Consider the following 26,125-nt stretch of genomic DNA (forward strand, 5'->3'; position numbering starts at 1 on the left):
TGGAGGTGATGGAAATCCAGTTAAGCTATTTCAAATCCTAAAAGGTGATGCTGTTAAAGCGCTGCACTCAATATGCCAGCAAATTTGGAAAACTCAGCAGTGGCCATGGGGTTGGAAAACATCAGTTTTCATTTGAATCCCAAAGAAAAGCAATGCCAAAGAATGTTCAAACTACTGCACAAATGCAATCATCTCACAGGCTCGCAAAGTAATCCTCAAAATTCTCCAAGCCAGGCTTCAACATGACATGAACTGTGAACTTCTCAATGTTCAAGCTGGATTTAGAAAAGGCAGAGGAACCAGAGTTCAAATTGCCAACAACCGTTGGATCATAGATAAAGCAAGAGAGTTCCAGAAAAACATCTACTTCTGCTTTATTAACCACACCAAACCCTTTCACTGTGTGGATAACAAAAAACTGTAGAAAATTCTTAAAAAGATGGGAATACCAGACCACCTGACCTGCCTCATGAGAAATCTGTATGCAGATCAAGAAGCAACAGTTAGAACTGGACATGGAACAATGGACTGGTTCTAAATTTGGAAAGGAGTACATCAAGGTTGTATTTTGTCACAACCTTGCTTATTTAAATTATATGCAAAGTACTTCATGTGAAATTCTGGGCTGGATGAAGCACAAGTTGGAATCGAGATTGCAGGGAGAAATATCAATAACTTCAGATATGCAGATGACACCACCCTTATGGCAGAAAGCAAAGAAGAACTAAAGAGGCTCTTGATGAAAGTGAAAGAGGAGAGTGAAAAAGTTGGCTTAAAACTCAACATTCAGAAAATGAAGATCATGGCATCTGGTCCCACCACTTTATGGCAAATAGACGGGAAACAATGGAAACAGTGACAGACTTTAATTTTGGGGCTTCAAAATCACTGCAGATGGTGACTGCAGTCATGAAATTAAAAGATGCTTGCTCCTTGGAAGAAAAGCTATGACCACCCTAGACAGCATATTAAAAAGCAGAGACATTACTTTGCCGACAAAGGTCCATCTAGTCAAAGCTATGGGCTTTTTCAGTAGTCATGTATGGATGTGAGATTTGGACTATAAAGAAAGCTGAGTACTGAAGAATTGACGCTTTTGAACTGTGGTGTTGGGAAGACTCTTGAGAGTCCCTTGGACTGCAAGGAGATCCAACCAGTCCATCCTAAAGGAAATCAGTCCTGAATATCCTTTGGAAGGACTAATTCTAAAGCTGAAACTCCAATACTTTGGCCATCTGATGCAAAGAACTGACTCCTTGGTAAAGACCCTGATTCTGGGAAAGATTGAAGGCAAGAGAGGGGACAACAGAAGATGAGATGGTTGGATGGCATCACTGACTCGATGGACATGAGTTTGAGCAAGCTCCAAGAGTTGGTGATGGACAGGGAGGCCTGGCCTGTTGCAGTCTGTGGGGTCACAAAAAGTCACACATGACTGAGCGCCTGAACTGAACTGAACTGATAAAAGTGAAAGTATAAGTTGCTCAGCCTTGTGCGATTCTTTTTGACCCCATGGACTGTAGCCCATCAGGTTCAATTGTCCGTGGAATTCTCCAGGTTGGAATACTGGAGTGGGTAGTCATAGCTTTCTTCAGGGGATATTTGCAAGCCAGGGATTGATTCCAGGTCTCCTGCACTGCAGGAACATTCTTTGACATCTAAGCCACAAGTGAAGCCGGACTGTGTCTATACATATGAATAAATCAGTGAATATGTTTTAAGTCTGTGAATATGCTCAAATATTAGAGATTTTGAGTGTGTTGTACATGCATATGAGCATTTCTTGTATCTCAGTCAATCTTTGAATGTGTTCATGTGAAGAATATGCTGTGGATTTGAGTGACTAGTGACCATACAAGTGTATGTGAATAACAGGCAGGAAGCCCCCGGGTCTCCAAATGGAGGAAATAGGCTGCAAGTGTCAGACATTTTTATCTCTCTTAAGCGGCAAGAGGAAACAAACTAGCAATATTTTTTTCCTTCTCTATACAAATTCAAAAGGAGGTTTCTCTTAAAATACTGTATTGCCATAAGGACACCTGATCTCACCTGAAGTGAACTATTCTCGAACCTTGAGTTAACCAATGCATTTTTATTATGGAAATGTTTGTCTTAAGCTATGTTCATGTACTATGCATTTACCCCAAACTCCATCTTCAAGTCTGTTCAGGTTCCCTCTAATGGCTCAGAACCTACTTGACAAACCAGTATGTTATACTCAGACATTGTTCCCCTAAACTATGTAAACGAAACTATTTGTATGGTAATCTGCCCTTCTACAAGATTCAAGTCAATCGTTTTATGGCCCGAGATGAATCGTCTATTGCCAAGATTATCCCAAAATACATCTTATGGGTGAGGGGCCTGGTGCCATTCTGAATTTTAAGACATTCCTTTCTTACAGGGGAGCCTGGTGGGCTGCCGTCTATGGGGTCGCACAGAGTTGGACACAACTGAAGTGACTTAGCAGCAGCAGCAGTGACTATATAACATCCAGCTGAAGACTAGCAGTGGGGTACTCTTTCTGCCCTCTTCTGATGCCTATGTCAGAAGCTTTCCCTATCCTCTTTATGCTTTAATAAAACTTTATTACACAAAAGCTCTGAGTAATCAAGCCTTGTCTTTGGCCCTGGATTGAATTCTTCTCCTCCAGAGGCTAAGAATCCTGGCATCTTTTCGTGGGTCAACAACAACCTTTCATGAGCATTAATAATTGTGTGAAATGTATTATACATAAGGGTGTCTATGTGTATGAAGGAATTTGCAACCCTATTTGTATGTGTGACAATGTTTATACATGTGCCTGTGTGAACAACTTAAGGATGAATATGCTCATGCATGTAAATAAATGTATGAATGACACAGTGTACATGAGGCATATTTAGGTATGTGAGTGAATGTATAACCATATTAACTTGAGTATACCTGTATCTGAATGAATGTGGCTATGCGTCAATGTATCTATGTATGTGTGCTCAGTCCTTGGTTGGGTCTGATTCCTTGCAACTCCATAGAATGCAGCCTGCCAGGCTCCTCTGTCCATAGTATTTTCTAGACAAGAGTACTAGAGTGGGTTCCCATTTCCTTCTACAAATCGTCCCAACTCAGGGATCAAACCAGCATCTCTTCTATCTCCTGCATTGGCAGGTGGGTTCTTTACCATCGTGCCACCTGGGAACCCCCATGTGTCTATGAATAAGTCTGTGAGCATGTTCATTTGAGTGAATGTGTAACTTGTGGATATATGTGAGCATGTCCGTGTGTAAAAGTGAATTGAGCCCATTCATATGTCAGTGTGTTAATGTCTGTTTCTGTGTATTCACATATGCGAGTGAATTTGTAATCATGTTCATGATGGTAGCATATTGACCTGTGAGTGAATGCATAACCATGTTCATTTATGTCAGCTTGTTAATGTACATCTGTTTGTGAGTCAATACATGAGTGTATATGCATGTGTGTATGTTGATAATATGCATTTACATGACTCTTAATGAATGTAATGTGAGTTTGGGATCATGTTCATGGTCAGTTTGTGTTTACATGTTCATGTTTATGTGCAAATCACTATGTCAGTACACACACACATATACATATACATACATTTATGTGTGCATTATTGAAATGCCAGCTTAAGTGAATAGGAACATGTATGTGTTAATGAATATGCAAGCATGCTTCTGTGTAGGCACATGGTAATGTTATGTGTTCTTTTCTGTGAATGAATCTGATTATGTTTGTGTATCACTAAATGTGTGTTCCTTATGTAGAAGTGATAATGTGAGGGTGTCTATGTGCATCTGTTAGCAAACGTGTATTTTTGTTTGTGTGAGAGCGTGAGTGAATATGATCCTGTCTATATGTGAATGTGTGATAATGTCCATGTATGTGCATGAGTGTTTTTGGTGTGTGAATGTGTAAATGTACATGCATGTGTGTTTATGAACATGCAGACCATGTAAATATGTGAGTGTTTGTGTTGGTGAACTTGTTCACACATGAGTGATTTGTGTGTTAGCATGTGGTTTTTAAAATAAAGGTGAGAATATGTGAACATCTTGAGTGGATGTAGGGAGTGTGTGCGTGAGTGTATAATTGTGTCTGTATGTAAGTTCATGAGAATGTGTATATTTATGTGGGAATGTGAGTGAAAGTGGGGGTCTACAGTCATTAGTGACCTATTTGTGAGCACATCTGTGTGTGTGTCTGGAAATGTTCATGTTTAAATATGATAATGTGTGAGTGAATGTCTGAGTATGTTTCTGCATGTGAGCATGAACATGTGACAATGAAAGAGTGAAGACATTTGAGTTTTGAGCATGTTCATGTGCAAGTGTAAAAGCTTATATTTGTGAATACATGAATTTTTGTGTTCATTCATGTCTGAGTGTGTGAGTATGTGCATACATGTAAACACATTCATGTGTGAAAATCAAGGCATGAGCAAGTTGGTCTGTGTGAAGGTATTAAAGGATAATTATTTTCCTTAATGCAACTGAATATGTAAGCAAGTTCATGCATTGAGCATGATGCAAAATTTTAAGTGAAGTTTTGAGTGTATGTGGGTGTGCCTTTGTACATGAATTAATTTGTAAGCAAGTTCATTTCAGTGAATATGTCAATATGTTTGTTGGAGCTTGTTTATACACTTACATTATCACTTGTTCATGAGGGTCTACATGGGTTTGTGTGTGTGACTGAATATTATTATGTACACTTATGTGAAACTTTCTTTTGTGTAAAGTGTCTTTGGTCACTTAGTGCAATTTTTTCCAGGGCAAGCTTCAATAAATGGGACTGGTACTAGAGGAAAAAATCATTATAAATAACAAATGAGAAAAGAAACCAATAGTTGTAAAAGTATACATTTTGCAGGGTTTACATTAATCATTATGCCAGGGATTAGGAAGAGCTATGCAAAAGTGAAAGTGTTAGTCAATCAGTTGTGTCTGACTCTTTGCAATCCCATAGAATGGAACTCAGCAGGCTCCTCTGCCCATGGTATTTTCCAGGCAAGAATACTGGAGTGGGTTACCATTCCCTTCTCAAGGAAATTTCATGAACCAGGGATTGGACCTGGGTCTCCTGTATTGCAGGAAGACTCTTAACCATCTGAGCCATTTTATCTAAATGTAATCCCATAGACTTTGTTAGTATGGCTCTGCATTACAACACTCTTAATATGACTGCCAGAGAAGGAAATGGTAACCCACTCCAGTATTCTTGCCTGGAGAATCCTGTGGACAGAGGAGCCTGGTGCATTGCTGTCCATGAGGTCACAAAGAGTAGGACATGACTGAAGTGACTTAGCAGCAGCAGCAGCAACAATATGACTGCACCAATCACAAGGATCCTGGCTGTAATACTGGGTGTATTCTATCTCTGGGTATTGCTCAAATAAGACTCAAGAGACTGTGGCTCCATGTGGTTAATGGCACTACTTAATCACAGTGGGTCTCATCTGATCTGAGGTCAAAGTTAGCTCTGACAGTTTACAAGGCATCTATGAATCATAAGCTGTATCTAAAGAGTCTGGCTTATACAGAATGGGTGTTGCTAGTAGTAGAAGAGACAGGAGAAAGTTGCTAGCCTCATTGTTGGTATCTGTGGTCATGATAGTAGGGTGACCAATCTGAATAGACAACAACATGATTCCCATTTTCCCCAATCTGGCCTGTGTGGTAAGACTCTCTGTTATGTGCGTGTGGTATGGTCTCCAGACAGACCTTGTCAATAGCAGTGTGTAGATTACTAGCCCTGGGAGAACCACCAATACACATGGAGTCAACACTGACAAGGGTAGGAACTTCTCAGGTGAGAAGGGACATGGTAACACTGTAGGGCTTAAGGTCACCTGTACCAGCAGTAGGGGACCCTACTGTCCCTGGGTAAAGTGTACATGGTGTTACCTGGTCAGAGAGATGTTTAGGTCCACCTTTTGACTTCCACGGTACCTTCAGTGGACTAAAGTACATGGATGGTGGATAAGGTCACCTCTTTATCTAGAAAGTGGTAGGTAGTTTGCTTTGGTTATGCTGGATGATGATAAAAACAGGCTAACGATGTTTTCAGAATCATTGGTATGTGTCAGGTTCTCATCAGGATCAAGAAGGAGATGGCTAAGCTCTGGATTTTTTATGAGGGAGAAAGGAAAGATGAAAGTACCAGGGAAATGTTTCTTTTCTACACATAGCAGTGTCTGGGTTTCCATGTCTGTCAAACCAAAAACTGTGTTGTCTCTGGTGTGGCTATGTACACCAGCAGAGATAGAAAGGTCTCTGGGTGGGTTCCTCATTTGTTGTGAACTTAAATATGGTGGAGTTATGCCATAGGGACATGAATTTAATATAATCTAAACCATGGACAGTCTGTTTGACCAGGTGAAGGCCCACTGTCCTTCAGGTTCTCTCACTAGCCCTTGATTTAAAGTCTATTATGACTTTCCGCGATACTTGCTACAGGAGGGTGATAGGAAAGGTAAAAAACCCAAGAAATGTTTTCTTGTAATGCCCCTTGTTATTTGGCTTTACACTGATGTGGGAACACTGGGTTTCCTGTGTAATTTGTATGGCAGTCCCAAGGGCTATATAAGCTATTTTGTTAAACCCTTAATAACACTGGGAGGAGCTGGTGCTTTGCACGGACAAACTGAATGGAAGGCTTCTATAGAAGGCCAGGAGCACCAAGCTGAGCTCCATGTGCTATCCAGCAGTTTTCCACTAGCTATCTACCTTCTATGTCCATCCTACTGTCCCAATTCATCTCACCCTCTCCTTCCCCCCTGTGCCCACAAGTCCATTTTCTATGTCTACATGTTTATTCCTGCCCTGCAAATAGCTTCATCAGCACCATTTTCCTAGATTCCATATACATGTGTTGATATACGATGTTTGTTTTTCTCTTTCTTACTTACTTCACTCTGTAGAACAGGTTCTAGGTTCCTGCACCTCAGCTTGGAGCTCTGTGACAACCTAGAGTGGTGGGACAGGCAGAGGTTAGGAGGGAGGCTCAAGAGAGAGGGAATAAATGTATACTTGTGCCTGATTCACACTGTGGTATTACAGAAACAAGCAAAACATTGTAAAATAATTATCCTCCATTTAAAAATACATTTACAAAAAGAATCAAAAGTGGAATTTGAAACACTGAATTAAAAAACCCTAAAATAAAAAGTATTTTGGGATTAAAATATACACACTACTATATATAAATAGATAACCAACAAGGTCCTATCATATAGAATGGGGAATTATACTCAACATTTTGTAATAATCTATAAGGAAAAAAATCTGAAAAAGAATATACACACACGTACATAGAGGTGAATATATACACATACATATAGCTGAGTCACTTTGCTGTATATCTGAAACAACATAACACTGTAAATCAACAGTATTTCAATAACAATGTAACATAAAAATTAAATGAAAAATATAAGATGTTCAGTATTATACACATGGGATTAATTAAACATTGATAAAAAGAAGGCTGGGAGGTTGTAGAAAATTAACTTCAGAGGCAGGGAACATGGCTATTCCCTCATGGAGTTACAACACTCTACTAGGGCCAGACTTAGCTCCATCCAGGAGAGACATTACCATTTTAATACAGACTTCTGCTGGTATACGAGGAGCTTCTGCTATCACCCAGGGCACAATAGGAATCTCAAAAGTGTCAGTCGCTCAGTCGCATCCAATTCTTTGTGAACCCATGGACTGTAACCTGCCAGGTTCCTCTGCCCATGGGATTCTCCAGGCCAGAATACTGGAGTGGGTTGCCATGCCCTTCTCCAAATAGGGATCTCAACCCATAGGTTAACTGACTCTGATCCAGTAGAGCCTTGAGTTTCAATAAGGGCTCAGTGTACCTCCAGAAGTTGTCTCTCCATTGGCAAATACCACTGGACTGAGTCTTCGACTACTTATGCCAAAAGTCCAGGGGCATTTGGTTCAGTGGCTCCCAGAGTGAATTTTTGCGTGACTCAAACTTCTACCAGTAAGACCTGCCCTCAGAGCACTAGTGGGAGAGCAGAAACGAGTCTTCTTTAGTTTATCTAGTGCCTATTGTTGCTCAGGTTCCCCCTGAAAAGTGGAACTCCTGAGAGTGACTCTATAGCAGGAGGCCAGCAAATATTGGAGGTTGGCAACAGAGTCCAAACATTCCTGCCAGATGTTGGATCTCCTTTACCAACATGGAAGGTTGGGGCATCAGGAGTTTTTCTTTCACCAAATTGGGACTAGTTCACCTTTTTGAGTTCAATTACACCACCAAATTTAATGAACTAGGAGGTGTCTTGTACATTATGGATGGCAATTGCCCATCCCCTCAGTGAGGTTAAATAAGTAGGGTGACAATAAATAGCCTTGACCTACCCCTTTTCCTATCTGGAAACATTCTGTTGTTCCATCTCCAGTTCCAACTGTTGCTTCCTGACCTGCATACAGGTTTCTCAAGAGGCAGGGTAGGTGGTCTAGTATTCCTGTCTTTTTCAGAATTTTCCACAGTTTATTGTGATCCACACAGTCAAAGGCTTTGGCATAGTCAATAAAGCAGAAATAGATGTTTTTCTGGAACTCTCTTGCTTTTTCAATGATCCAGCAAATGTTGGCAGTTTAATCTCTGGTTCCTCTGCCTTTTCTAAAACCAGCTTGAACATCTGGGAGTTCACAGTTCACATAATGTTGACGTTTGGCTTAGAGAATTTTGAGCATTACTTTACTAGCGTGTGAGATGAGTGCAATTGTGTGGTAGTTTGAGCTTTCTTTGGTACTGCCTTTCTTTGGGACTAGAATGAAAACTGACCTTTTCCAGTCCTGCAGCCGCTGCTGAGTTTTCCAAATTTGCTGGCATATTGAGTGCAGCACTTACCCCACATCATCTTTTAGGATTTTATTTTATTTTTTACTTTATTTTACTTTACAATTCTGCATTGGTTTTGCCATACATTGACATGAATCCACCACGGGTGTACATGCGTTCCCAAACATGAACCCCCTCCACCTCCCTCCCCACAACATCTCTCTGGGTCATCCTCGTGCACCACCCCCAAGCATGCTGTATCCTGCATCAGACATACACTGGCGATTCGATTCTTACATGATAGTATACATGTTTCAATGCCATTCTCCCAAATCATCCCACCCTCTCCCTCTCCCTCTGAGTCCAAAAGTCCGTTATACACATCTGTGTCTTTTTTGCTATCTTGCATACAGGGTCATCATTGCCATCTTTCTAAATGCCATATATATGTGTTAGTATACTGTATTGGTGTTTTTCTTTCTGGCTTACTTCACTCTGTATAATCGGCTCCAGATTCATCCATCTCATCAGAACTGATTCAAATGTATTCTTTTTAACGGCTGAGTAATACTCCATTGTGTATATGTACCACAGCTTTCTTATCCATTCATCTGCTGATGGACATCTAGGTTGTTTCCATGTCCTGGCTATTATAAACAGTGCTGCGATGAACATTGTGGTACATGTGTCTCTTTCAATTCTGGTTTCCTTGGTGTGTATGCCCAGCAGTGGGATTGCTGGGTCATAAGGCAGTTCTATTTGCAATTTTTAAAGATATCTCCACACTGTTCTCCATAGTGGCTTTAGTAGTTTGCATTCCCACCAACAGTGTAGGAGGGTTCCCTTTTCTCCACACCCTCTCCAGCATTTATTGCTTGCTGACTTTTGGATCACAGACATTCTGACTGGTGTGAAGTGGTACCTCATTGTGGTTTTGATTTGCATTTCTTTAATAATGAGTGATGTTGAGCATCTTTTCATGTGTTTGTTAGCCATCCGTATGTCTTCTTTGGAGAAATGTCTATTTAGTTCTTTGGTCCATTTTTTGATTGGGTCATTTATTTTTCTGGAATTGAACTGCATAAGTTGCTTGTATATTTTTGAGATTAGTTGTTTGTCAGTTGCTTCATTTGCTATTATTTTCTCCCATTCAGAAGGCTGTCTTTTCACCTTGCTTATATTTTCCTTTGTTGTGCAGAAGCTTTTAATTTTAATTAGATCCCATTTGTTTATTTTTGCTTTTATTTCCAGAATTCTGGGAGGTGGATCATAGAGGATCCTGCTGTGATTTATGTCAGAGAGTGTTCTGCCTATGTTCTCCTCTAGGAGTTTTATAGTTTCTGGTCTTACATTTAGATCTTTAATCCATTTTGAGTTTATTTTTGTGTGCGGTGTTAGAAACTGATCTGGTTTCATTCTTTTACAAGTGGTTAACCAGAAATAGCTCAACTGCAATTCCATCACCTCCACTAGCTTTGTTCGTAGTGATGCTTCCTAAGACCCACTAGACTTTGCATTCCTGGATGTCTGGCTCTAGGTGATTGATCATACCATTGTGGTTATCTGGGTCATGAAGATCTTTTTTGTATAGTTCTTCTGTGTATTCTTGCCACCTCTTAATATCTTCTGCTTCTGTTGGGTCCTTTATACCATTTCTGTCCTTTACTGAGCCCACTTTTGCATGAAATGTTCCCTTGGTATCTCTAATTTTCTTGAAGAGATCTCTAGTCTTTCCCATTCTGTTGTTTTCCTCTATTTCTTTGCCTTGATCGCTGAGGAAGGCTTATCTCTCCTCTCCCTCTGTAAATGCACCCTGAGATCCTCAGGCTATTCTCCCATTGAGATCTTATACAGGAGACCACCCCCAGTAATAGAAAAGTTCAAGGGAGACCACCAACAACTAGCTGACCTGGAGATGTCCTGACACCTCCAGGCCCTGGAAAAGTCTTTTGCCATATCACATGAGAAACCTTAGAAAGGACATCCATTCCTTGGGCAATTGGGTTCATCCCTATCAGCCAGGAGATGAGATGTGGGTTAAAGATTAAAAGGAAGAACCACGTCAGCTTGTTTGAACATGCCATCACACGGTCATCCTGGCAACCTGTTAGAGTTATAGGCATCATCCCTTGGACCCACCACACCAGAGTCAAGAAGGCAGTGGCTTTCTGTGATGAAGACACCTGGAAAACAGTTGTCACCTCAAAACCTCCTCAAGTTCAAGTTACAAAGAAAATGGCCCTCACCTATGAAGGACACTGAGCCCTGCTCTAGTCACTCTGGGAGCTGACTAGTCAATGCACGGCAGAAGCTTGAGGATTCTTCAGCCTTGCTCCAGCCACACTCTGGCAGCTGGCTGGTCAATGCACAGTGGAAGCTGAGGATCCAGCTATCAAAATATCAATGGATTTTCATTGTCAACCCTGGCCTCTATCCCTGATAGGTATCATTGGTGCACTTTTCATTACAGGACCAACTAGACTCCCTGGTTGAGGTGGTTTTACAGAATGGGAGAGGGCTAGACCTACTGACAGCTGAAAAGAGAGGACTCTGTCTCTTCTTAAATCAAGAAAGCTGCTTTTATGTAAACCAATCAGAAACAGTCAGGGACATGGCCCAACAGCTAAGGGAACAAATTATAAAATGGAGAGAGAAACTAGTAAATTCCTGGGGTAATTAGAACAATATCTAGAGCTGGGCATAGTGGCCTCTCCCTTTAGGTCCTCTCTTCATGCTCTTTGTGGTGCTCTTGTTTAGCCCTTGTATTCTCAATGTAGTTACCTAGTTCATAACCTCTCAGATTGAATCCATAAAGTTACAAATGGTAATAGCTCAATATAGCCCCCTAAACAATGGGGAGCTCTGAATGTTCTACCAAAACATGAGATGATGATTTCTACAACAAGTGATAGACGCATCAAGAGGGGGGAATTAAGAGGAAAAGTTAAAATTTTATATAACCTCCTGCTCCTTCTGCCTCTGTAACCCAGCTTGCTCCTTGCAAAGTATAGATCATGTAGGTCTCAGAAAGTGGGGACTCACAATACTAGGAACTGGAGCTTGTCTCACTCACCCTTATCCTGCTCTTTGCAATCACCTAGCCCCTGGAAACCCACAAACCTGCTTAATTGTGCAATGTCCGTGTATAAAAAAGCCTGTAACCTCTTTGTTTGGAGCTCAGAGCTCGGAGTGCTAACTCCCCTGGGCCCACCAGTGTAACAAATCTGAGTTCTCCAACTCTCCGAGTGTAGTGCTTGGTTTCTTGAGTACTGGTTTCTGCAACAGACAGAACTTGGGATGTTGTTGCAGTAGTTCAGGAGGAAAATCACCAAGGCCTAATCTGGGGGTGACTCATGATCAGTGGAGAGAGAAGTACAGAGATGGGATGTTTTCTGGAGGTAGAACCAATAAAACCCAGTAGGAGTTGAAGACTTGAGGGCAGAGGGGCAACTTGGTTGGGGTAGGTGAGGTAGATAAGACAGATCATGCGCTCAGTTTTTAACAAACTCAATAGAGTGAGAAGCCAGGGTGCAGTGAATGTGTGCTCAAGTGCCTTCCCCATAGAGCCTGACAGATGGAGCAGAAAATTCTACCTTGAGCAGCAATGCACCCATGGTCTGCACACCATTTTCTTTAGGTAGTGCTCCTCCAGTCACACCAGGGTGTGTACTTCATGTGCATCCATCTCAAGTGAGTATAGAGAGAGCAGAAGGCCTCTGGTATGTGAACCCAGAGAAATGTGAGAAATGTCAGGGTCAGAGCAAGAAGCCTGGAGGTTGGGAACCTGGGAGTCCCCCCACTGTTGGTCTCTGCAAATCAGGAAGTTGGGATCTGGAAAGGCAAAGTGTAGAGCCTGGGGGAGTGTTACTGTTTAGTTTACATGGTGGGGCTGTTTGATGTGTTTCAGGTCTATTCAACTTAACACAAGAGTCTCAAGTGTCATGACCTCCCTTGTGGTCCACTGGTTACCAATGCACTCCCTATACAGGTGCCTGGGTTTGATTCCTTGTCAGGAAACTAGATTCCAAATGCTACAATTAAGAGTTTGCATGCTGCAACTAAAGGTCACATGCCACAAATAAAGATCCTGCATGCCATACCTAAATATTCCACATGCCACAACTAAATATCCTGCATGCTACAACTAAAAGATGTCACGTGGTTCAACTGAAATATCCCTCATGTCGCAACTAAAAAAAGAACTTGCATGCCCCAACTTAAAGAACCCCAAGGCCACAACAAAGATCACACATACTACAACAAAAATTCCACATATCCCAACTAAAGATCCAACGTGTCACATTCCATGTGCCACAACTAAAAGATCCTGCATGCTGCAACTAAAATGATCTTGCATGCCACATCTAAACAACTAAAGATTCCACATACTGCAACAAAGATCCCACATGCTGCAACAAAGATCCCACATACCTCAACTAAAATATCCCATGTGTCAAAACAAAAGATCCCTCAGGCAGCAACTAAAAAGATCCTACATGCCCCAGATAAAGATCCTACATGCTGCAACTAAAGATCCTACATTCTGCAACAAAGATCTCACATGGTGCAATGAAAAGATTCCACGTGCCATGACCAAAAACCCACATGCTGCAACTAAAGAACTAAAGATCCCACATGCCACAACAAAGACCCCACATGCCAAACTAAAGATCCCAGATGCCACAACTAAAGAACCCACGTGCCACGACTAAAAGATCCTACATGTCACTACAAAGATCCCATATACCAGAACTAAAGGATCCCTGCATGCTAGAACTAAAGATCCTACATGCCACAGCAAAGATTCCACATTCTGAAACTAAAAGATCCCCCATGCTGCAACTAAAGATCCCACGTGCTGCAACAAACATCCCACATGATGCAACTAAAACATCCCTCATACCGCAATGAAATATCCAGCATGCCACAGGTAAAGATCCAGCATGCTTCAACTAAAAGATCTTACATGGCACAACAAGATCCCACATGCCACGACTGAAAGATCTTACAGGTTGCAAATAAAGATACTGCATGCCACAACTAATGATCTCACATGCCGAAACAAAGATCCCACCTGCAGCAACAAAGATCCCACACCAAAGATTCCACGTGCCACAACAAACATCCTGCATGACACAACTAAAGGAACCTGCATACCACAACAGTGAAACAACACACTGCAAATGAAAGATCCCTCATGCCACAATGAAGGATCCCACATCCCACAAGAAACATGCCACATGTCACAACAAAGATCATGCATACCTTGAAAAAATATCCCATACACCAAAAGTAAAGATCCTGCATGCTGCAAGTAAAGATCCCACATGCCACAACTAAAAGATTCCCCATGCTGCAACAAAAGATGACACATGCTGCAATAAAGATCCCACATGCCATGACTAAAAGATCCAGTATGCCACAACTAAAAGATCCTCCATGGCACAACAAAGATTCCACAGGTCGCAACAAAGATCCCATGTGTCACAACTACTGATCCCATGGGCCATAAGAAAGATCCTGCATGCTGCAACAGAGATCCCACATGCTGTAACAAAGATCCTGCATGCCATAACTAAAAGATCTTGCATGCTGCATCTAAAGAACTAAAGATCCAGCATCCTGCAACTCTGATTCCACATGCTGCAACAAATATCCATTATACAAGAACTAATGAATCCCACATGCTACAGAAAAATGATCCTGCATGCTGCAACAATGATCCCATGTTTGCAACAAAGATCCTGCATACCTCAACTAAAAGATCTCAAATGCCACAACTAAAAGATCCACATGCCACAACTGAAAAGATCCCAGATGCCACAGATAAAGGTCCCACATGACACAAAGATCCCACAAAGCAAAGGTCCCACATGATGCAAGATCCTACATGCCACAAGAAAGATCCCACATGCTGTAACTAAAAGATCCTGCATGTCACAACTAAAGATTCCACATGCCACAACCAAAAGCTCCTGTATGCCACTATAAAGATCCTACATACCACAACAAAAGGATGCCACAGGTCAAAAATATCCTACATGCCGCAACCAAAAGATCCTGCATGCCACAACTAAAAGATCCCCCATGGCACAACAAAGATCCCACATGCCACAACAAAAAGATCTCGCAGGCTGCAAATCAAGATTGTATATGTCACAACTAGTTATCCCACATCATGTAACAATGATCTCACATGCCACATCAAAGATCCATATGCTGCAATAAAGATTTCACAAGCCTCAACAAAGAACCCATGTGACACAACTAAAAGATCCCACGTGCCGCAACAAAAAAAACTGCATAATGCAACTAAAATATCCCATGGGCCACAAATAAAGATTCCCATGCCACAACTAATGATCCTGTATGCTTCAAAGATCCCAGTGTCACAAGTTTCCACGTGCCACAACTAAAGATTCCGCAGACCACAACTAAACATCCCTAACACTAAAACTATAAGATCATGCATGTCACTACAAAGATCATACATACAGCAACTAAAGGATCCCATGTGCCAGAACTAAAGATCCTACATACTACAAAAAAGATCCTACATGCCACAACTAAAAGATCACCCATGCCACAACTAAAGATCATGCATGGCACAACAAAGATCCCACAGGCTGCAACTAAAAGATCCCATGGGCTGCAAATAAAGATACCACATGCCACAATGAATGATCCCATGTGCAACAACAAAGATCCCACATGCCAAAGACCCCATGTGCTGCAACAGAGATTCTACATGCCACTACAAAGATCCCTCATACCACAACTAAAAGATCCTACATACTACAACAAGAAGATCCCTTGTGTTGTAACTAAAGATACTGCATGCCACAAATGAAAAGATCCTGCATGTGGCAATGAAGACCTCAGATGCCAAAACTAAGACCCAACATAGCCAAATAAATTTTTTAAATATTCAAATATTAAATATAGGAAGATTCATTTAAAACCCTTCACCTGTCTACAAATAAACTTATCTATGAAACAAAAACAGTTTACAGACACAGAGAACAGACTTCTGGTTGCCAAGGCAGGGGTGGAGGAAGGTTGCAGGAGAGGAATGGATTGCGAGTTTAGGATAGCAGATGCAAAAGATTATACACAGAATGGATAAACAACAAAGTCTTACTGTACAGCACAGGGAACTGTATTCAGTATCTTGTGATAAACCATAATGGAAAAGAAAATGAAAAGAGAACGTCTAACTATGTAACACTGAGTCACAATGTTGTGCACTTGAAAATAACACAACACTGCAAAATAATATTCATTAAAAAAAAAGTGTGTCGAATCACCTTACTGCCAATATATGGACTCAAGGGATACGATGTGGTGTCAGTACCCTGTTCAAAACCTTCAGAACCATTTTCATTGGCATAGTTTTTGCTGAAACAGAGAAGTCACTGGTCATCAGTAAATGCCATATTATTTCTCAGAGAACAACAGCAGAGAGTACCCCAGCTGTTACCTTTCCAGGGCTGTGCCTTCTCTGGCATGTAAACATGTACATTCCTAAGGGTACACATTATATCCCCCACTCCCTTCTCTCCTGAGTCAGCCAGAAGAACACAGTGACACAACCTCCTCCTCCTCCCCAGCTTTTATCCAGAGGATGGGGCACAAAGCCCGGGTCTGTGTCACCAGGCAGGATAAGGGGCTGGGGTAGAGAGGGCAGGCATTCTTGCAAGTGGAGAGGAGAGGAAGCAGGCAGGAGGCAGCTCTCAGGAAGAAGTATTACTTCAAACCCCTAAAGAGCCCCATCTGGGAATCAGCATGGACACAGCTCTCCATGTTGGTATGGATCCATCCAGCGGCAGCTGACTGCCCCAGGAAAAGTAATCTTTCACCCTCAGCGTTCTTCTGAGCTGAGCTAACCAGTCTGTGTTCTCCAGCACAAGTCACATTTCCCCACTGAGCTGGGACTGGCATTTTGTAGCCACATCCATGTCACCCTTGCTCCTGTATACCTCTGTTTTTAGGGCTGGCAAATGGTAGGACACAGAGAGAACCTTCTGGCCCTCACCCAACAAAATTATTTCAGATTCTTAGGCCTCAAAGTTGTCTTCTCAAAGACATTCATTCTGGGAGCTATTATTTACCTCATGAATCACATGCTTTCAGCCTGCAGGTGTCCTGGATGAGTATAGGCAAATACACAACCTGAGCCATGCACAGAGCTGGCCTTTCCAAAGCTTTCTGATGTGCTCACCTAAGACACCTGAGACCTTCAGGAAGGATGTATTTTCCCAAAGAGCATGGGAATGGGAACAGGCCCTGAGCATCACTGTGATCCTATGGTACTTTCAGATGATGACCAAGGAATGTCAGTCTCTGCAATGTGTTTGTGTCTGTTCAATATATATTATATAAAGTCAATACAGGTAATGAATGACTACTAAAATATTGCTCCTAGGTGAAATAAAGGGTTAGGCTCCTGTGAGCCTCTGGTCACAACATTTTCATCAATCAATCAATATATAAACTTGTTTTATATTTCTTTCTGTGGGTAGTGATTCTCCAGTCACACCAGAGAGTATGCTTCAGGTGTAGGTCCTTCTCAAGGGAGTGTAGAGAGAGCAGAAGGCCTCTGGCATGTGAAGCCAGAGAAATGTGAGAAATTCCAGGGTCATAGCTAAAAGCCTGGAGGTTGGAACCTGAGAGTACCCAGACTGCAGGTTTCTGCAAATCAGAAAATTGAGATCTGGAGAGGCACAGTGTAGAGCCTGGGGGAGTGCCAGTGGTAAGTTTACATGGTGGGGCTGGTTTGCTGTGTTTCAGCTCTATTCAACATGACATGGAAGTCTCAAGTGTCATGACTTCCTTTCTGGTCCACTGGTTAAGAGTGCACTCCCTGTATAGGGTGCCTGGGTTTGATCCTTGGTCAGGAAACTAGATCCCAAATGCCAGCACTAAGAGTTCACATGCTGCAACTAAAGGTCCCACATGCCTCAAATAAAGATCCTGCATGCCACAGCTAAATATACCGCATGCTGCAACAATGGTCCCACATTCACAACACAGATCCCACATACTTTAACTAAAAGAACCCACATGCAACCACTAAAAACATCCCACAAGGTGAAAAGGCTGGACATGCTGCAACAAGGATCTCAGATGATACAATTAATAGACCCTGTGTGCCGCAACAAAGAAACCACATGCCACAACCAAAGGCCCTGCATGCCACAACTAAAGCTGCCACAACTAAAGCTGCCACAACTAAAGCTGCCACAACTAAAGCTGCCACATGCTGCAACTGAAAGATCCACATGCCACAACCAAACAACTGAAGATCCCATTTGCCTCTAAAAAGGTCCCACCTACCACAACTAAAAGATCCCTTGTGCTCTAACTAAAGATCCTGCATGTGGCAATGAAGATCGCACGTGCCACAACTGAGACCCAACATAGTCAAATAAATTAAAGAAATATTTAAATATTAAATATAAAAAGATTCACTTAAAAACATTCATCTGTCTACAAATGAACACATCTATGAAATATAAACAGATTACAGACACAGAGAACAGAATTATGGTTGCCAAAGCATGGGTGAGGGGGTGTAGGAGAGGAATGGATTGGGAGATGCAAAATATTATACATTATGAAAACTATTATTCAGATGCAAACTATTATACACAGAATGGATAAACAAGGTCTTACTGTATTGCACAGGGAACAACTGTATTCAATATCTGTGATAAACCATAATGGAAAAGAAAACGAAAAGAGAATGTCTAAATATGTAAAACTGAGTCACTATGCTGTGGACCTGAAACCAGTATAACACTGTAAGCAACCTCGATGTCCATCAGCAGATGAACAGGTAAGAAAGCTGTGGTACATATACACAATGGAGTATTACTCGGCCATTGAAAAGAATACATTTGAATCAGTTCTAATGAGGTGGATGAAACTGGAGCCAATTATACAGAGTGAAGTAAACCAGAAAGAAAAACACCAATACAGTATACTAACGTATATATATGGAATTTAGAAAGATGGCAACGATAACCCTGTATGTGAGACAGCAAAAGAGACACAGATGTATAGATCAGTCTTTTGGACTCCGTGGGAGAGGGAGAGGGAGGGGGTGGAATGATTTGGGAGAATGGCATTGAAACATGTATAATATCATATAAGGAACAAATCGCCAGTCTAGGTTCAATGCAGGATACAGGATGCTTGGGGCTGGTGCACTGGGATGACCCAGAGGGATGGTATTGGGGGGAAGGTGGGGCGGGGGTTTCGGGATTGGGAACACGTGTACACCCATGGCAGATTCATGTTGATGTATGGCAAAACCAATACAGTATTATAAAGTAAAATAATAAAATAATAATAATAAAACTATACTTCAATTAAAAAAAAAACAAACCACAAGTGTGTAGAAATGGCTCACCTCCAATATATGGACTCAGAGAGACACAATGTGCTGTCAGCACCCTGTCTGAAACCTTTAGAACCATTCTCATAGTTTTTGCTGAAACAGAGAAGTCATTGGTCATCAGTAAATGCCACATTGTTTCCCAAAGAACAAACAACAGAGAATACCCCAGTTGTCACCTTTCCAGGGCCATGCTTTCTCTGGCACACATATAGACGTGTATAGTCCTAAGTGTACACATTATTTCCCCCACCCCCTTCTCTCCCTATGGTGAGTCAGCCAGAAGCAAGCACGCAGTGATGCTGCCTCCTCCTCCTCCCCAGCTTTTATCTGGAAGATGGGGTGCAAAGCCTGGATCCATGTCAACAGGAAGGATGAAGGGTTGGGGTAGTGGGGGCAGGCATTCTAGCAAGTGGAGAGGAGAGGAAGCAGGCAGGAGGAGCTCACAAAAAAAAAAGCATTACTTCAACCCCCTAAAGAGCCCCATCTGGGAATCAGCATGAACACAGCTCTCCATGTTAATGGGGATCCATCCATGGGCAGCTGATTGCCCCAAGAAAAGTAATCTTCCACCCTCAGGGTTCTCTTGAGCTGAGCTAACCAGTCTGTGTTCTCCAGCACAAGTCACATTTCCCTAACTGAGCTGGGACAGGGATTTTGTTGTCACATCCATGTCAACCTTCATCTTGTAGACCTCTCTTTTTAGGGTGAGCAAATGGCGTGACACAGAGAGAGTCTTCTGGCCCTCGCCCAACAAAATCTTTTCATATTCTTAGGCCTCCAGGCTGTCTTCTCAAAGACATTCATTCTAAGAGCAAGCATTTCTCTCATTAATCATGTGCTTTCAGCCTAGAGGTGTCTTGGATGAGCACATGCAAGTACCCAGACTAAGACCCGCAGAGAACTGGCCTTTCCAAAGCTTTCTGACATGCTCAAGAAAGACACCTGAGACCCTCAGCATGAATGCTTCCTCCCAAAGGGCATGGGAATAGGAACAATCCCTGAGCATCACTGTGATCCTTTGGTACTTTCAGAAGATGACCAAGGTATATCAGTCCTTGCAATGCGTTTGTGTATGTTCACTCTATATCCTATAAGGTAATGAATTAGTGACTATAAAACATTGCTACCAAGGGAAATAAAAGGTTAAGTTCCTATGAGCCTCTGATCACACCATTTTCATCAATCAATATATAAACTTGTTTTATACCTGTTTCTGTCTAAAGTTACAATTTAATCCAATTAGAAGCCCAGAATTTACTAAAACAATTTACATTAACAAAATGATAAAGCCTTCCAACAAAAGACTCTAGAATCTGTCCATGTCTAAATCAATGGACATTCCCATTAGTGTCTCCAGAGGTTCCTTCGCTGATGAAGCCTTAGTAACCTTTACCTACACCCCCCTGGCATTTTTGGACCATCCATGACAGCTATAAGTTGCCCACAGGCCACTGATGCAAGAAACTACCCTTCTAGGCCTTGTACTACAAACAATTAGAGTGGCAACTATAGGTCACATACTAGGCCATCCTCAAAATAGAGGTCCTCAAAGACCCTGAGCCTGCTATGCTCCATACCCAGTTGCCCAACATGCCTTGGGTCATGGAACCAGCAACCTAAAACCTCAGCATGGTTTCTGAGGCCTTCCTAATACAAGAGAGTTTTCTAGCATATACTTCTTGCAAGAGGGCATGGTCTACTGCCCTTAGTCCCCTGCTAAATGAGATAGTGGAGAAGTCATCCCTCTCTCAGATGTCTTGGCTACCTGAGGAGCCCCTTTAAATCAACTGAGTGGACAATATTGGGTGTTTGTACACTACATATGTTCTTGTCTCCATCATCCCCTGGAAGGATGGAAAGCAGTCATACAAATGATGGTGACAATACCCATGATAAAGGATGGGACCAATGGGTCAGCACAATTGGCCAAACTTCACTTTACTACTGGATGCCCTGGATAACAAATGGGCCCATCTGTACATTTTTATAAACTTTTGGGCCACTGCCTAAGAGGTGTCCCCTTTGAGGTAAAGAACTCTGGGAATCACTTGCCTTGCACACACCCAAAATATAAGTCGAGATGTTATGAACTGAATCCTATTCTCTCAAAATGGGTATCTTGAAACCTTAATCCGCAATGTGACTGTATTTGGAGATACAGCCTTTAAAGAGTAATTACGATTAAATGAGGTCTTTTTATTTTATTTCTTAGTATAAATTTATTTATTTTAATTGAAGGCTAATTACTTTACAATATTGTATTGGTTTTGCTGTACATTGGCATGAATCCGCCACGGGTGTACATGTGTTCCCCATCCTGAACCCCCCTCCCACTGCCACCCTCCCTCCCCAGCCCATCCCTCTGGGTCATCCCAGTGCACCAGCCCTGAGCATCCTGTATCATGCATCAAACCCAGACTGGAGATTAATTTCACATATGGTAATATACATGTTTCAATGCCATTCTCCCAAATCATCCCACCGTCACCCTCTCCCACAGAGTCCAAAAGACTGCTCTATACATCTGTGTCTCTTTTGCTGTCTCAAACAGTGTGGAGATTCATTAAAAAATTTGAAAGAGAACTGCCATATGACCCAACAATCCCACTGCTGGGCATACACACTGAGGAAACCAGAACTGAAAGAGACATGTGTACCCCAATGTTCATCACAGCACTGTTTATAATAGCCAGGACATGGAAGCAACCTAGATGTCCATCAGCAGACGAATGGATAAGAAAGCTGTGGAACATATACACAATAAAGTATTACTCAGCCACTGAATGTCTTTTTAAACGAGGTCTTATTAAAGATTACATCTTTAATAAACATTGAATAAGATTAAATGAGTAATTAAGATTACAAGCATGGAGTTGTAATCCAACAAGAGAGTATCCTTATAAGAGGAGACACCCAGAGCTTTCACTCCCTCCCCATACTAAACAAAGAAAACACCATGTGAGCACACAGTAAGAAGACAGTCGTCTGCCAAGGACAAAGGTATAAATTCTTTTAGCAAATTCTAGATTTCCAACTGGATTAAAGTGTGGGCCATTCAAATTCTTTCCTCCCTCTGTATTCAAGTTTTCTGATTTCTTTCTCTCTCATCCATTTTGCTTCTTTGTCACTGGATATACTTTGTGTGTGTGAATGGGGAGGTGTCTTCTCTATTCTGCTCATATTTATGCATTTCTTCTTCAGAGAGCCTCAACTCGGGTTCATTAAGGCTAGGGGCCTCCCCTATGACAATGGTTGCTTAATAAGTTTTAAGGACTCTGGCTTAAGTTGGGTTTGATTTCATCTCATCACTGTCACAAAAGTGCCATGGTCATTTTGCCCTATAACTAGGATTAGGATTTTTACTGAAAAAGAGACAAAGGTAACAGAGTGGCCCAGCAGAACATTGCTGGGCCCTCAAGCCAGACAGGGCTGGACTGAAACCATATTCTGCTATGTTGCTGCCACATTGGTTGCATGGAAATCTTTCATTTTGTCTTTTCTCTCTGCACAAAGTTGTTCAGAATCTTTTTTTGAGCAGTGCAAATTTACAGCTTTGGATTTTGTCTACATTTAATCATGAGTGGTCCAGACCTTCTGGGTGGTTATGGGGAAAGGTTCAGAGACCCAGTGACTCACCTCTTGGGTAGCCCAGGAAAAGAGGACATTGCTGCAGGGCAATGTAGGACACATGAGGGTGGCATTCTGGAACAGACTAAATCAGAAGGGTTGGTGGCAAGAGGGTTTTGCAGTATTAAGTGGGTGAGGTAGCCTGTGATTCCTGAGCAAGATGTGATTGGGGTCTTTGAATGGTTCTGCTGGCAGAAAAGGAAACACTATTAAGGGAGAATATGCAGGAATGCATCAGGTGCATTCAATAAGGAGGGCTTCTGAGAGGACCCTATCTGGTGGAGCAGAGTGAGGAAAGAAACTTGGGATTAGGCCATTCAAGATCCTCTCCATTTTACCACGTTAACTCAGCACAAGCTATTAATTTTAGCCCTCACCCCACAACCGGCCACTCCCTGCACAAGCACATGGGTGCGTGTGCATGCACACACACACACACACTCACACACACTCACACACACATGAACGGTACATATGGCTGAAGAGAACTCAGTCCCTGGACATGGATGGGTGGATCCTTGGTCGTGAGTTCCCCACCCTCTGTGATTTGGGCGCTGTTAGCTACCACAGTAACACAGGCACTGAAACAAAGGGACTCCATCTCAACCAGACGTCACCTTCCCTACCACCAATTCCTCTAGGGACTGGCCAGTAGGCGGGGTGCATGGGCAGAGGTTTAAAAGCTCAGACCAATGTCTACCTGAGCCGTCTTCTTCTAAAATGTATATTTGTTCACTGCCTGGCAACCCCTGCTTATCAATTAAAGAAGTCCAGAATGACTTCAGGAACATCAGAAGAGGAGAGGTTAGATGTCAAAGTTGAATGTCCAGCTGGGATTGTCGTCATCGCCCTTCAAGAGCTGGATGCCGGTGAGCAGTATGGGCACAGGGACTTGCCGCTCATCTGGACACCATAGCTCTGAATTGGAAAACACTGGAGACTGCTGGAGAGCTAGTTGAAGACAGAGGAAGGGGTGAGTGGGCTAACCATGAGATGGGGCTGGGAGCTTGTTATTCCGCAAATAGCTGCCTCTCACGTGAGACCGTTGTGGGCAAGGGAGACAGGGAAGGTGGGACTCGATCAGGGAACCTGAACCTCAGAGCAGTGAAAAGAGCAGCTGCCCAGCAGCTTGACTCCAGAAGCACACTGCGAACCAATCCCTTGGCTTCTAAGAGCACTAGGTCTGAGGCGCTTCTGGCTGCTAGCAAGGGAGCAGGAAGCTTAGCATGCAACTGGCTCCGCCCACCCTGATGGCCTTGCCAGTTTAGCAAATCCTGCAGATGCCAGGAGCCATTCAAAATGATGTCCAATCCTGTCTCCTCCTGTGGCTTGGGCACCACCCAGCCCTCTACTCATTCTGGCCCCTATAGTCATTCCTGAGTCAGCTCCAGAGGAGCTGGAGCACTGGGCTATGGGTTGGTGGTGTGAGGCACCCCTCCCTGCACCTACCCTCTGTAAAAACACAAAGTCTTTTCTCTTGAAATAGCTTATGCCCAAGAGTTCACTTTGTGTAGTCAAAGGATAATTTGACTGCCCAGCTTGAATTCTGAAAGATCTGGACACCTTTGACGGATCGGGAGATAGGTGACTGGGGATCACTTCCAGACCCCTGGGCTTCCAGTGAACCAGAGTGCCTCCCCTCTCCTTGGGAAGGGATGGAAGAGGTTCAGCCAATGCGTTGATAGGCCTCTTTAGCCTCATCAGGACAGAAACTGGGCTCCAGTAGTACCCCACTCCCATTGCAAAAGGAGGCAAAGATGAAGTGAAGGTTCTTGGCTGACATCGTAGAAGGGGAAAAGAAGGTAAAGGTCAGTGTATCAGATCTTCAGGGCAATTAACTCCTGGAGAGCAGGCCACTCTAATGCTCTAGCATTCTGGCCCCAACATGTAGAGAAAAAAAACCCTCACATTTATTGTTGTTTAGTCGCCAAGTGGTGTCACACTCTTTTGCAGTCCCATGGACTGTAATCTTCCTGGCTTCTCTGTCAATGGGATTGCCCAAGCAGACTTCTGGAGTGGCTTCTCATTTCCTTCTCTGGGATCTTTCTGACTCTGGGATCAAACTGGAGTCTCTTGTGTCTCCTGCACTGGCAGGTGGATTCTTTACCAGGGGAATAAATGATTTCTTTACCAGGAGGGTACTCTAAATGGATTAAAATCTGCTTGTTTGGAATATACTGGATTGGCCAAAAAGATTTTTCAGGTTTTTCTGTAAGATGGTAAGGATAATCTGAACGAACTCTGACCAACCCAATATTTAAACCAATTGGTGTGTAAAAACTGAGTTTGGTACTGCCCGGTTTTTCAGCTAATGGGTTACAGCCTGTTGTGAATAAGTAAAGTGAGGCCATCTATGGTTCCTTTATATTGCAGTGTATGTGTGGAAAAATGAATGTGTGAGCCTCTTCAAGTGTGAGCGTGTTAATAGGAATATGAACTTATTACTAAGGAAATATTTGTGCATGTTCATATGTATGAGTGGACAAGCGACTATATCAATGGATATTACCATGTTGGTGTGTGCGTGTGTGCATGTGTGCATGTGTGTAAATTTAAGCTTGATTATTTGTCTGATATTTTGGGGAGGGCATGTTGCACAGGTTTCAGGATCTTAGTTCCCTGACCAGATATTGAACATGGGGCCACAGCAGGGAGAATGCCAAGTCCTAACCACTGGACTGTCAGGAAATTTCCCTTCTAATATTTTAAATGCACATCTGACTCTTAAACAACAGGAGTTTAAACAGGTCTACATAAATGCAGATTTGTTCAATAGCAAAAACTGCAGTACTACATGACATTATTTGAATCCATGGATACAAAACCCAGATTGACAGAAACATCATATTGTGAGAGCAGATTATATGTTAAACATATTTAAATACACATGAATGGACAGCACACCTAACCTCTGCATCACTCAATGGTCAACTATATTAGTATATTTGAATGACTTTGTATGAGTGAATGTGAGTGTCTCAGTGAGTGTGATCACATTCCTACCTCTGAGCGTATTAATGTGTATGTGAGTGACTATGAGTGTATGGATGTTAGTATGATTTAATTTGCTGTCACATTCAGGTGAATGTGTGAGCAGTAACTATGAGTGAATGGGTTTTGGAGCATGTTTGTGCAAGTGAATGTGACCTTGGACATGTATATAATCACATTTATTTGTGTGAGTGATCATGGGAGCCTATTCAAACATATGAGTTTGTGTGTTGAAATGAATGGAAGTTTTCATACGGATGAGTGAATGTGTGACCATGGTCATGAATGTTAGCATATTAATGT

General features: G+C 42.3%; 1 protein-coding gene across 2 annotated transcripts in view; it reads right to left on the reverse strand.

The window, feature by feature from the left end:
* The window catches only part of SYTL4 (synaptotagmin like 4), a 160,140-nt gene that overhangs the window by 17,170 nt on the left and 116,845 nt on the right, over nt 1-26,125 (reverse strand). The window contains exons 18-20 of one of the 2 annotated variants that reach the window (XR_009598860.1): nt 19,217-19,297; nt 7,316-7,366; nt 6,914-6,971 (exon numbers count right to left, since the gene is read on the reverse strand). The gene's annotated coding sequence lies outside the window, so the exon portion shown is untranslated. Of the gene's footprint in view, nt 1-6,913; nt 6,972-7,315; nt 7,367-10,026; nt 12,079-19,216; nt 19,298-26,125 lie in introns of those variants that run through there. The other variant, XR_009598857.1, reaches the window with a different exon arrangement.

Source organism: Ovis aries, chromosome X (assembly GCF_016772045.2).
Source record: "Ovis aries strain OAR_USU_Benz2616 breed Rambouillet chromosome X, ARS-UI_Ramb_v3.0, whole genome shotgun sequence".
Taxonomy (NCBI): Eukaryota; Metazoa; Chordata; class Mammalia; order Artiodactyla; family Bovidae; genus Ovis; species Ovis aries.